The following is an 8,114-nucleotide window of genomic DNA, read 5'->3' as shown; positions in this document are numbered from 1 at the left end:
TTAATCTATCTTGCGTCGCAGTTAGGAATCAATCCATTAATATCTGATTAACTATCGAAATACTTTATCGTTGTATGTAGTAGTCTGAGAACACTAATGATGATTTGATTAGCTCTTATATACAGTAGTTCAATTTAGTGTCTTATTGGAGAATTAAAGTACATAAGCATAGATCATATTACATTATTATGAAAATAAATAGAATTGTGAAAATAAATAGAGGATCGGCGACACACGTTTGGATATCAACAAGAAGATCAGTCACTTGGTTCGACACCACCATTTCCTATGAGAACTCCCATGTACCTACAAATATCACCATCACAAAAAAAGCAGCAGCGCATTCATTAGTTGTTAGACATGCTTTTATAATAATCAAAATTAGACGTAAAATTCACTACTTGATTATCACCTGCCCAACATCATGACAGTGGCTTGAGGATTAGTTCCTGGGGTAGAAACTGAAGGTGGATCCATCAATCACCCTCAGCCCATCCACGCCGATCACTCTGTACTCATGGTCGACCACTTTCCCTACTTCACACCCGCCATGGTAATGGCTAATGGTGAGCACGAGGTCCCTGCAGTATTGCTCCAGCGAAGTGGCGTTCTGCGCACTTCTTGCTCTGTTAATGACGAGTAAGCTCGCAGTGAGAGCCTGTAAGTACTCCACCGTTTGATTCGGATATCTGAATTTGGACAACGCTTGGGAATCGATCACTCTCATGATCGTCTGCAATGCCTCCACGCATGTTTTAAGATCGTCAGGCTCCGTGAAGTAGTTGTAAGTTACTGATGGATTGTCCTCTGGGTCGAGATTCTTGAGACGAAGATATCCTCGGGAGAGAGGCTTTGCCAATTTCTCAACTACTACGCCGCCTTGGAAGTTGCCTTCAAAAAGCGCTGCGACCGAAGAGCCAGTCAAGGACTCCACATAGAAGCCCGGACGGATTCCGACGACTTGACCCCGAGTGGTAGTCAGTGGCTCAGGCGAAGGCACGGCGAAAATGTTCATCGGGTTGTCGGCGATGCCATGGCCGACCATTGGCTGGTCCAGGACCACCTCGATGCCGAAGGACTTGAGATGGTCCTCGGGGCCGACGCCGCTCAACATGAGCAACTGTGGGCTACCAAGAGCGCCAGCTGACAGTATGATTTCGCCTGCTGAGAAGCCCTTGAGGCGGGCCTCGTGGATGTTTCCGATTTCGTCCTTGTACACCACTCCGTACGCGAGTTTTTATGCTGGCTGGTAACGTTCTTGAACAAGATCCTCTGCGCAGTGGCTCGCAAGAGCACGGTGATCCTGGCGGGGTCGGCGTACTTGAGCAGATCGGCGGCTTGTGTGGCGATCGTCGGTTGGGTCGACGTGCTCCCCCCGACCTTGGTGCCTTCCAAGTGCTCGTAGGTGAAGCCGTTATCAGGGGTGACTCCGGCAGCCAAAAGCCCTGTCCTGAAAGCTGAAGTCCACTCCGTCAGTTGAGGCCAGAAAACCAACTCTCGCTCTACCCACTGGAACGACTGGTCGGCCAGCTTCGGGTTCAATCCCATATCTATCACTTCCCGGTGGCTGGCGCGCGAGTAGAACCCGCCGTTGATGCAGGTGCCGCCTCCGAGGCAACGAGCTCGTGTATTGATGACGCCATCCTCGGAGACGAAACTCTGCGCGAGGTTGGAAACGTTGGGATTCCCGTAAGGCGATCCGCCTCTTTCCAGCACCAATACGTCGAACCTCTTCGAGAGGGTAGTGGCCAAGGGGCAGCCAGCTGTCCCGCCGCCGACGATGATGTAGTCGTGGTACGACACCCGTGGAGCATCTGCCGCATGCTTCACGAAGCCATACGCTGGCGCTGTTCACAAACAACATGCATATACAACTAATTACGATAGTGAACATGGATTAAAGGGCTCTAGATCATAAAAAAAGTATTGATTAATTAAGAAAAGAGGAAACATTACAGTTCTGAGCATAGCAGAAACCACTGAAGCAGAAGAAGACAATAATTGCAGCAGCAGCAACAGAAATGAGCATTCTTTTACTTTCCGACGACTCCATGATTCACTAAATGCCACTTAATTAATTAACAGCTTCTGCGGTACATGTATTCAACTTTATATAAGCTAAGAATGACAGCCATAATTGACTAAGATAATAGTTAAGAAATACTTCGAATGAAATATGATTAAATATATGTTAATTAGTTACGTTTAAGACCATTAAAGGCTTCGCGTGTGGAGACTATTATATCTTCTAGATGAAGATTAATAAAATAAGAAATATAGAAAAATAAATAGATATCAACAAGATTTAAAAAATATAAAAAGAATCAGGTCAATAATAATGAGCCCTCTGATTGTTCAATCGTAATTGCTGCTGATGTATATATTACGATTGTGTTGATTTGATCTTTTAAAAATATATATATATTCTAATTCACTCAGTTGACAAAGATTTTAGAAGACTTTTATTGTTCAAACAGTTTGTTTTCCTCAAGACGATAAATAATTAATTTATTAAAAACTACAAATTTTCATCAGAAACGTGAGAATTATATATTGATCATCTAGACGTGTGTTGACTGAAGATACTAGTGATATAGAAATATTTTCTTTTTTCATTTATATAGTATCATTAGAGCTTCTCATCTAATTTTCTCATAAAGTCTATTAAGAAATTCGCCATAAGAAAATCATAAAATAACGACGGAATTAGCGATGAAAATTTTTTTCCGTTGCTAACGTTAGCGACAGAAATAATCATTCTGTTGCTAACAATTCATTTAGCGACAGATTTCTATCATTAGATTGACAACGGAAAAAAAAAAGTTTCATCGCTAATATAACGATTGAACTTTATTTCCGTCGCTAACACCCTAAAATAATGACGGCAATAGCGACAAAAATATATTTCGTCACTATTTTAGCGATAGAAATTGTAATTTTATCGCTAAATAAGGGACAGAATTAATATTAAAGCAACATAAATATTATTTAGCGACGGAATTTTAGTTCCATCACTAATATAGCGACGGAATTAAAAGTTCCGTCGCTAATTTATGGTGTTGGGCGAACCCTATTTTAGCTACAGTTTAGTAATGGAAGTTTTAATTCCGTCGCTAATTAGAGACAGAATAAGTCCGTTGCCCTATTTTAGCAACGGAATTAAAATGTTCATCACTAATTTAGCAATGAAAAGTTTTAATTCCGTCGCTAAAATTGCGAATTTAGGGTTCTTCGGCCGACCTTTTTCTTCTCCCATGCACGATTTCTTCTCTCTTGGTGATCTTAGATCCGGCGATCTCTCCTCCGCTCGACGTTCTCTCCTCCGGCGAACTCAGATTTGGCGTTCTCTACTCCCCTCAGTCATCTCCTCGCGGCGACAACTCTCCTCGACATGCGGTTTCTTCTCTCGATCTGACGTTTTCTCCTCTGGATCCGACGGTTTCTCCTCTGGTGAACTTTCCTCGTACAACAGTATCAATTTAGGTGTGATGCCAGTATAAATTTGAGTATATGATCAGTATAAATTTGTATAAATTTGTGATAAAATTTGTTTGTGATGGTTTAGGGTTTATATTAATCTTGAATCTGATTAAAATTTATTTGTGATGGTTTAGAATTTATAGTTATTGATTATTAATTATTTTCCCTCGTAAGTAAATATATATAAATTTAAGAATATATAAATTTTTTATGCATAATCACTCATTAAATTAAAATATCTAAAATAATAATGAGTTTAATTAATTAAGTAAATTTGCTTCACAACTTAAGAAATAAATTGAATAGAAATGACTAAATTAATTAGATAAGTGGCTTAACTATGCTAATGAACATGGTTAAAATGTAATCATATTCCTCGTCTCGAAATGATTATACATAAAACATATAATTTAATCATATACAAATCAGTGATGATATCATCCTCAACCTATGATGTGCATTACAAAATTAAAAAGTAATTTAAATTATGTCATTAAATTTAATTTAAATTATTATTTATATTCAATTTAAAAAAAATTTATTTTTGCAGAAGGTTACAATGTATATGAATAAAGCTTGGATGTACAATAGATTAGACGATGGATTTATCCGAGCTGAATTTTATGCTGGAGTTGAAGAGTTTGTGAACTTTGCTAAGAGTCATCCAGAATGCATGAATGGTGCAGAGTTACGTTGTCCGTGCAATCATTGCAAATGTCGAAATAAAGCTTTCCGTGATGAGGATACCGTGAAAGTGCATATCTGTAAAAATGATTTTGTTCCAAACTACTACAATTGGTACTGTCACGGGGAGCCTTATGTCTCAGAACGAATTGGAACTTCGACTGCTTCTTCATCTGGCACAACTGTTTTAGAGGAATCAACATCTAATGATCATATGATGCAATCAATGGTTTATGACGCAATTAATGCAGTTGATCCATCTAATGTAGATGAACTACCAACACCTGCAGTTCAGCAACTATATGACATGTTAAAGGCTAGTGAAAGAGAAGTGTGGGAAGGTATTCCATCTGGTCATTCCCAACTATCAGCTACTGCAAGATTATTGAACATCAAGGCTGAACATCATTTCTCAGAACGATGTTACGATGACATTTGTCAATTGATGTCAGAGTTGCTCCCTGCTGATCACCAAATGACTGATAGTTTCTACAGTACAAAGAAATTGGTAAGGGGTTTAGGTTTGCCCGTAGAGAAGATCGATTGTTGTGTAAACAATTGCATGATATATTGGAATGAAGACAGTGAACTGATTGAATGCAAAATTTGTGGTCACCCTCGCTACAAGCATCGTAGTCGCATTGCAGGGAAGAAAAAGAAAAATATTGCATGGAAGGTTATGTATTATTTTCCCTTAACTGCTAGACTTCAACGCTTGTATGCATCTGCCGCCACAGCTTCCCACATGAGGTGGCATCATCAGCATATGCACGAAGGAGGTATAATGTGTCATCCTTGTGATTCCCCTGCATGGAAACATCTTGATACAATATTTCCTACATTTGCGATGGAACCACGTAATGTGAGATTGAGACTTTCTGCAGATGGATTTCAACCATTTGGTCAGTCAGGACAACAATATTCATCTTGGCCAGTTATATTAACACCTTATAATTTACCGCCATGGATGTGCATGAAAGACGAATTTATGTTTCTGACTGTACTTATTCCAGGTCCAACGAACCCGAAAGAGAAGATAGATATTTTCTTGCAACCTCTGATTGCCGAGTTGAATGAATTATGGAATGTAGGATCAGAGACTTATGATGTTGCAAGTAAAACCAATTTTACCTTGCATGCTGCTTTATTATGGACAATTAGTGATTTTCCAGCATACTCAATGTTATCGGGATGGAGCACAGCTGGTAAATTAGCATGTCCACATTGCATGACAGAGTCTGATGCATTTTCATTACCATGCAGTGGAAAGGTATCTTGGTTTGATAATCACCGTAAATTTTTGCCACTTGAACACCCTTTCAGGAGAAATAAGAAAAATTTCCTAAAGAATGTTGTAGTCAGAAAATTACAACCAACAATGAAGTCAGGTGCAGAAATCATTGACCAAATAGACAGTTATGGATTTCTACCAGTATATGATCAAAATTCTGAGGAGATAAATAAATACATTGTTAGGATGTGCAAATGTGGTTGGAAGAAAAGAAGCATTTTCTGGGACCTGCCGTACTGGAAGTATTTATTGATTCGACATAATTTAGATGTGATGCATGTCGAGAAAATTTTTTTCGATAATATCTTTAATACAGTGATGAATGTTCCTGGAAGAACTAAAGACACTGCAAAATCACGAGAGGAATTAAAAGGATTGGTTAACAGACCTGAATTACATCAGAATGAAACAACAAATCAATATCCAAAGGCTTGTTATACATTAGACAGAGAAGGTAAACAAGCTTTATGTAGTTGGTTGAAACAGATAAAATTCCCTGATGGGTATGCTTCCAACATGGCACGATGCGTGGATATGAATAGGTTAAAAATGTTTGGAATGAAGAGTCATGACTGTCATGTGTTCATGCAAAGACTTATGCCAATAGCTTTTCATGACCTTCTGCCTAATAATGTTTGGCAAGCACTTACAGAACTGAGTCTATTTTTCAGAGATTTATCTGCCAGGTGTATGTAAGCTTGAGCGTATATTTCCACCAAGTTTTTTTGATTCAATGAAACATCTACCCGTTCATCTACTTTATGAGGCACAATTAGCTGGTCCTATTCAGTATAGATGGATGTATTTATTTGAAAGATTTTTGAGAATAATAAAAGAATAATATTCGCAACAAAGCCAGAGTCGAGGGGTCGATATGTAATGTTTATTTGGTTGAAGAAGCAACTTCTTTCTGCTCATATTATTTTGTTGATACTATCAACACCAGACATCATAATAATCCTAGAAATTATGATGATATTCAGCCAATTAATCCTATAATGCTTTCTATTTTCAAGTTTCCTGATAAACCATTTGGTGCTTCTAATTCAATATTAGCTATAGTGATGTCACAGGGTTAGTTATCTAGACTCCAAAGGAAACGGAATGATTGAGGATTTTGGTTGTGGTAGAGAGAGATAGATTGGCTTGGGGGTTTATGGGATGAGATGGATGAGTCTAGGATTTCGGTTTCACATCAATGCTAGGTAATATCCCTAATTCATGTTTGTTCTCTTACTCTTAATGTTTATCACCTTGTGGGGATTCTAACCAAGATACCAACTCGACCTCGTCAAGCTTTGTCAGAATTAAAACATGATACTCTAACGCTACGATGACTAGTTCGGGACGATACCTAGATAGCCTGGTTCTATGGCTTTTCCGCTGTCACCGAGCACTCCAGCAATACTACTAGTATACTACTCTCTGTCATCGAGCACCCAATTAATGGATCCTTTCCTAGTCATCAATAGCCATTAGCTATCCCCTAAGGGAGTTTACCACCATATAAAGGTCACCTTGGAAAGTCCGGTTAAAGGTTTATCTTCTATCACAAGGCACCCCGATCATACGATCCTAAGATTCCCCTACACGGTAATCTACCACTTCTAATCATGCACATGTACTCACATAAATATTTCATCAAACACATTCAAGGCACAAAATACAAGAAACAAATACAAACACTTCATATAATAGGGAAAATGACATGAACTAGTCCTTACATCACCATCATTATATTAATGCTCATCCTACATCCTAAACTCAAAGATCTACTCCATTACAAGATGTTTACAACAAGAGTGCAAGAAATAAAGCATCATCCACATGAATGGGGAAGACTTATCTTGAAGCTCGGACACCCTTTGATGTTCTTTTTGCTCCGGTGTAGGATGGATCGGTGGAGATAAAGTGTTTAGGGCCTCCCCAAGAGTGGGGAGGCACCGGCCCCAAGCCAAGACCTAGGGTTTGGAGAATGTCCCAAGATAACTCAAGATTGGGTTTGTTTCCTACTTTTATACTCTCCCAAAATTGCCCAGATTTTTCCTGATTTATAAGGCTCCACCTCAATAGGTTTTTCACCTAATAAACTCAGTTTTCTTCAATTGGACTCTGAACCAAAGTTGTAGAGCATCAAATTATCTTCAATTTGGTGGGTGGACCGTCATAACTCCATCTGAGCTGAAAGTTATGATGGTTCAAAGTTTGGTATGCAGTTTGGGCAGAGCACCCAACGTGCCCATGATCAAGAAGCACAACCATGCCATTTAGCACGGCCTAGAGTAGTCATCGTTCTGTACACCCTGAAGCAAAGTTGTAAATCTTGAAGTTATCTACATTTTGGTAGGTGGTACGGCCTGTGAGTCCATCTGAGCTGAAAATTATGCCTATTTTACTTTAAGTCTGCAAACTATCTAGATGGGAGACATGCCCCATACTTTCCATCACACGGCCGTGCCTGATAGGCACAACCTAGAGCAGGCTCGCTTTGGGAAAATAGGCACAGCCAATCACTGTCACTTCTCTAGAAATAAGGCACGGTCATGCCTTATAGGCACAGTCGTGCCTTATAGGCACGTCCAATCCCTGTCTCTGCTTTGGAAATGAGACACGACCCCAAGCTGGATCAAGCTGAAAATGGGGGCACGATCGTGCCTTA

At 39.4% G+C, this 8,114-nt stretch overlaps 1 pseudogene; it reads right to left on the bottom strand.

Annotated features, from left to right (window-relative positions):
* Positions 1–257: 257 nt before the first annotated feature.
* Positions 258–2,035, bottom strand: LOC141812670 (protein HOTHEAD-like; annotated as a pseudogene).
* Between the last annotated feature and the right edge of the window lie 6,079 nt (positions 2,036–8,114).

Source organism: Curcuma longa, chromosome 19, assembly GCF_044706935.1.
Source record: "Curcuma longa cultivar G26 ecotype Majalengka, Jawa Barat chromosome 19, ITB_CL_G26_1.1, whole genome shotgun sequence".
In the NCBI taxonomy this organism is placed as follows: Eukaryota; Viridiplantae; Streptophyta; class Magnoliopsida; order Zingiberales; family Zingiberaceae; genus Curcuma; species Curcuma longa.
This window is presented reverse-complemented; position numbering and strand designations above follow the sequence as displayed.